This window comes from Sorex fumeus, unplaced genomic scaffold (assembly GCF_029834395.1).
Source record: "Sorex fumeus unplaced genomic scaffold, SorFum_2.1 ptg000047l, whole genome shotgun sequence".
NCBI classification, from domain to species: Eukaryota; Metazoa; Chordata; class Mammalia; order Eulipotyphla; family Soricidae; genus Sorex; species Sorex fumeus.
This window is the reverse complement of record NW_026606104.1, coordinates 40,784,116-40,790,356: the sequence shown is the minus strand read 5'-3', so window position 1 is coordinate 40,790,356 and position 6,241 is coordinate 40,784,116.

Genomic DNA, 6,241 nt, shown 5'->3' with positions numbered 1-6,241 from the left:
AGGCAAACACCCTACCTGCTGTACTATCACTCCAAACCAATTGTATTGATATTTATAAGGTATATAATTTGCTGGACCACACCCACCTCTATTGTGCTAACATCTCACCACCAAGGTCTCTGGACCCCTCCTAGTAAATTCAGTTCCTTAGGAATACTTTCAGGGGCTTTGATGATTAAGTCAGGCCAATTAACATCTTTTTTTTCTGTGAGAGCCATCCCATAGCCACTCCAGCCTTGAATTTTTCATTCTGGAAGTCTGCAGAATTCTTTTGTGCCTTTAACCCAACTGGGGTATCTGTTATGGTCACTGATAAAGTCTCAAGTGACACTACTATATACAAGTGGCTCTTCTGAGGTGCCTGCCATAGAGGCAGGCTGGGAGGAGGGTAGTTTGAAGGGATGGGAGGGAAATTGGGGACACTGGTGCTGAGAAATTACACTGGTGGAGGGATGGGTGTTAGAACTATGTGTGACTGAAACACAATCATAAACAATTTTGTAATGCTCTATCTCATGGCGATTCAATTAAAACAAAATTTTTTGAAGAAAAGAAACAGAATTAATTAATTAATTGCTCGATTTGCTCGAGCAGGCCCAGTAACATCTCCATTGTGACACTTGTTACTGTGTTTGGCATATCGAATACGTCACTGGGAGCTTGCCAGGCTCTGCCTTGCGGGTGAGAAACTCTCGGTAGCTTGCCGGGCTCTCCGAGAGGGGTGGATGAATCGAACTCGGGTCGGCCATGTTGGCTGTGTGCAAGGCAAACGCCCTACCACTGTGCTATCGCTCCAGCCCGATATGCCAAACACAGTAACAACAAAATTAATTAATTAATTAAAATAAAAGTGGCTCTCCTGTCAAGATGGCAGTTGCACACGGCACATGCCAGAGCTGGTGGAGGGAGAGCAGCTCTCAGCTCTCTGAAGAACAGATGGGGTTATAAAATTTCTGTGTGAGCAAATATGGGTGTCCCTTGGATATTCTGTCTCAGGGAGAGCACCATTAAGTGAAACCAGCCTGCCACCCACCTTGGAGCACTGACCAGGAGTGGGACTTGTGAGGATGGGGGCCACCAGCGGGACCTACCACAGCTCTAGGTGCTATGGCAGTGGCAGAATTTTAATGTGTCTGAATAGGGCTCTTCAAGTCCAACTTGGCACCATTGTGGAATATGGGTCTCAGAGTTGAGGTGGTGCCCCGAGTTCCCACCATGGGGCTCTGACAATTCAGTGCCCACAGGTAGGCCCTGCCACCATTTATTTCCCATACCAATCTGCACTGCCCGCAGCATGTTATGGAGAAAAACCTCCCTGAGTGCCAACTGTCTGGAGACCCAGGATGGAGGTGTATGGCTCTTGATCAGGCTCTGCTGGATTGGCGACTGCAGTCTACCCATGAACAGTAGCATCCCTGACCCCAGTCCTGGTCCCTGATGGGGCTGCTGCTGCCATCATCACCGGGTCCCAGGGGCACTGTGCTGCCAGCTGGTCAACCTGGACCCGTGGGGCGAGTCCATCAGCAGCCTAATGGTGCCATCAGGTTTCCTGATACCCCCAAACTGCTGCTGTGCCTCTGGCCAGACTCCAAAACTCAGGCCCACATTTCCTGAAAAATTAAATCACTGACAGTTCAGTATGTGGGAGCCACACCCACAAACCACCTCCGGCTCATTTATTGGCCTTGCTTCAGAGACCCATAAATACATCTCAAAAGAGTTTAAATGCCACAGTTAATCTCATACCCTGGCAAGGCTGAACAGACCAGATACATGGAAGGGGCCCAGATTATCACAATGCCTGCCCAAACAGAGCCCTCAGCAGCCACTTGCTCCCACAATCCAAAATCATTAACAAGTCCCCAGCGAGACTTCACCATCTCAGATAGACCTCAGTGAAATATTAATTTGCTGAAAATTCGGATATGCAGATTTTGTGACTGAAATCTCTAGGCTTTCTCAGGATCAGGACGGGCTACCTTCCCCCACCTCCCTGTATTTCCTGAAGCCCTGCCAGTCATGTCCACAACCCTAAGCTATCAGTTAAACAAGGCTACTTCACCTGTATCTTCCCTGATCTTCAGTAAAAATACTGAATACCCTGAATAAACACCATGACCTCTTAGTACCTGTATTGCAAATCATAATGCACAAAGAGAGAGAGAGAGAAAGAAGAAAGGTGCCTTCCATGGAGGCAGGTGGGGAGGGGGGGGGAGAAAATGGGGACGTTGGTGGTGGGAAATGTACACTGGTGGAAGGATGGGTGTTGGAATATTGTATGACTGAAACCCAATCATTAATAGTTTTGTGATGATTTATCTCACAGTGATTCAGTTTTTTTAAGTGTCTCTTCCTAGGGCTGGAGAGACTGTATAGAGGGTAAGGTACTTGTTTAGCATGTGGCTGATGCAGGTTCAATCCCTGGCATGAAGTATGGTTCCCCAGATCCACCAGAAGTAATCCTTAAAGACAAAGCCAGGAGTAAGCCCTGAGTATAGCCAGGTATGCCCCCCCCAAAAAAGAACAACAAATAAAAGTGACTCCTTGCTCTTACACTAAGGTCTGCCACCACCCCTACCACAGCATTGAACTAAAACAAGAGCAAGAAAAAAAAAGTCAAAATAATCATTCCAATTAATTTAAACTCTAGACTCCTGGGAGGAAAAAAATGTTAAAGTAAATCCTTGTCCTAAGAAACAAAAAAGGCTTTTTTGTTTGGGGTTTTGGTTTTGGGCTACACGCAACTATGCTCAGGGCTTACTCCTATCTCTGTGCTCAAGGTCACTTTTGGCAAGGCTCAGGGGACCATATGGGATGCTGGAGATTTAACTCAGGTCAGCCACGTGCAAGACAAATGCCCTACCTGCTGGACTATCACTCCTCCTGAAGAACAAAAAAGTTTTAAAATGTATTTTCTCCACTTTTCTTTCTTTCTGTATCTTATTTCCCAGCTGCCAATTTCTAAACTGATACTTTCTTCTCCAGATGCCCAACCCTTCGCTGGGATTTATGCTGGTCTTTTCACTGCCTCTTTCATTGTCCTCTACCCCACCTTGTTGACCCTAGGCCAGTCCAGGTAAAAGAAGGCAAGGCATGGGGATATGGGCTAATTCCTGGGACCATTTGCTAATATGCCCGTGTCTATGGGAGAAGCCTGGTACAAAAGTCGGCTATGATGGGAGGCAGGAAATGAGATCATACTTTCAGAAGAGATACCGAGAATTCTGATATATGAGTCATATACTAGGTTCCACTTGGTAAATTATTTCTAGGCGTTTAGTAAACAGAATGCCAGCTATAGCCCGGAGCAAGACTGAGTTTCCTTGGATACATGAAATTGTCCTGCTGAGCCCAGATGTTGAAGCACTGATACTTTTTTTTTTCCTGCACCACCCTGCTTTGCTCAAGAATTACTTCTGGCTCTGTGCTCAAGGATCATTCCAGGTGGGGCTCAGGGGACCATATGGGATGTCAGGAGTGAAACCCGGATTGACCATGTGCAAGGCAAATGCCCTCCTTGCTGTACTACTCTCTGGCCTCCTGATATTCACTCTTGGAATATCTACCAAGTATCAGGGCATAAATAGGTAGTCAGAAATAAGTGGTAAAGGCTCGCGCGCGCGCGCGCACACACACACACACACACACACACACACTGATTTCTACGGAATATAGATAAGTCCGGCCAAGGAGCCAAATATGGGGGATGAAAACAAAGCTATCAGGGGCTAAGGTGAAGTCTGAGGACTGACCTTTGAGCTGTGACAGGAAGCAAGAGCAAGAGTTGTCTGGGAAGGAGACACTGACATCATGAGTAGTATCTGGAAGGTTGAGGTGTATTTGTGTGTGGTGGGAGGGTTAGGTAGAGAAATAGGGGAGACAAAAGAAAGGGCTCCATGTGGCTGGACCTGGAGAACCAGAGAAGGGGAGAGCTTCAGGGCGTGCTGGGGGAGGCTGTGTTGTGCTGGCCTTGGACAGCTGTGGAAGAGATCTTGAGTCTCATATTAGAGATCATAGGCTTTCAGCTTGAATCCCACAGGTCACACAGGCTTGGGGTCAGGTTTGTTCTAAGCACCCACCCACTGGGCTGAGTATTGCTGTACCTGGACCACCCCTCCTAAGCTCAGCCCTACTAAAACAAATAAACACAGATATACACAAGTAAATAAAACCCCAATGTTCAGTTGCAGGTTGTCTGTCCTAGAGGGAGCAGGACCTGCAGGTCCCAGCTTGGCTGGGCAGAGCACAGTGGAAGGCAGGCTTTACTCCCATCTCACCATTCTGGGTCTATGCACCATCATGGCCTGAGCTGGAGGCATTCAAGCCACCAAAACTGGCTACCAGGCAAGGCTTCACTCTGTCCCCATAAGACCAATACTTATAACACCACTGCTGCCCCTCGAATGCTGGGCCAAGGAAGTGGCACCCCCTCCAGCACTTGAGAGTCTTGTGATTTTTGCAAATCGAGACCGAGACTGGGCGGTTTTTTCCCTCCCCCCCTCCCCCGGGTCTACACTTAGCCTTTTGGAGACTGAAAAGCAGAAGTTTTAAACCCACAGCCTTTGAGCCAAACTGAGAAACAAATTCCAGCCCCTCATCATGGACATTAGATAAGCAATGAATCCCCCCTGCCAGAGTCAGACCCTGTGTTTAATTTTTTTTTGAGGTGGGGAATTGGGGTTATACTCAGTGATGCTCAAGGGTTAGTTCTGGCTCTGTACTCATGGGTCACCCCTGGTAGTGCTTGAGGAGTAGGAATTATATGCAGTGCCAGAGAATAACCAAGGGCAACAATAAGCAAGGCAAGTGCCTTAAACCCTGTAATATCTCACCCACTTTATGGGGTTGTTTCAAGGATTAAACATTTTTATAATATATGTAAACTGGAATGCTGTCTAGGGCCACCTCACCTTGCAGGTGTGAACATGACCTCTAAGATCCCTTTTAAAGAGGACCTGATGGAACCAAAGTGCTGATTGATTGAAATGATGCAAATGCCAGAACCATCCCGAAAGCACTGAATGTCTCCAGCCAGATCCTAGCGTTCTCTCTGATATGTCTGGCTGTGTTCATGGACTTGGTCCCAACTGACCAAAGGTCACAGTTTGTCACTGAGACCTAGAGAGAGAATAGAGCAGTGACTAGAGGAAAGGTGAAAGCAGACAGGTGTCCAGAAATCAGCACACACGAAAGTTCTCCAAACAGGAGTTTCTTCGTCTGTAAAGAGGAAGTAATATCTCCTTCAAGGATGGTGAAAAGACAGCAAATACCATTTAAGAACCAAGAACTAGGACTGTGTTGTGAGTAAGAGTCTTCTCTTGTTGGAAAGTAATGGATAGAGATTATTGAAAAACCTAGAAACTAAACATAAATGGACAAACTATATCCACAACACCCAGAGATAACTACCATTAACAGATTGTTGAATTTTCTCCCAAATCTGTAATTCATGCATGGAGACTACATTTTTCTAATAGACCCACAATTGGTTACTTGCTTTGCTGCTGCTGAGTTTATTGTAACTATCTCGAGTGATTTCAAAGGCTTAGACCATGTTCTCTTGTAATTATTGTAGAGAACTCTGCAGGGAGGTTTATTTGGAAGCAACTTCGCTCAGGTGACAGATAACACACCCTAGACTTTGACCTAGGAAGGCCCAGTTTTCATTGCCACAAGCCACAAAGCTCTGGAAACTGCTACTCGGTGCATGAAAACCGGAAATAAAATTCTCTCCCCGCCCTGCCTCCACATACATAGGGATGCACTTGGGCTTCTCAGAGGGGATTAAGGTAGATAAGGGATGAAACGTGCTTTTCTCAGTACCTGGTACATAGGACACGCTCAGGTAAGGCCAATCTTGAGACGGTTGTTAAGTTGGCTTTTCAACAGAGCACTCGGTTCCGTTAAAAAAGTCCTATTTCGAGAGAAGGGAGCACCAAATAAAGGGTGTTGGGAGGATCCTCCCAAGATGGGATAAGCATGCTGAAAGTAGACTACAGACCAAACATGATTGCCATTCAATGTTTCTTTTGCAAACCACAACACCCAAAAGGAGAGAGAGAACAGGTGGGATGTAGGGGGGATGGGGGGTGGGAGGGATACTGGGATCCGTGGTGCTGGGAAATGGGCACTGGTGGAGGGATGGATATTTGATCATTGTATAATTGAAACCCAAGCACAAAATTTGTAAGTCTACAACTGTACTCATGGTGTCTCACTAATAATTTTTTTTTTAAAAAAA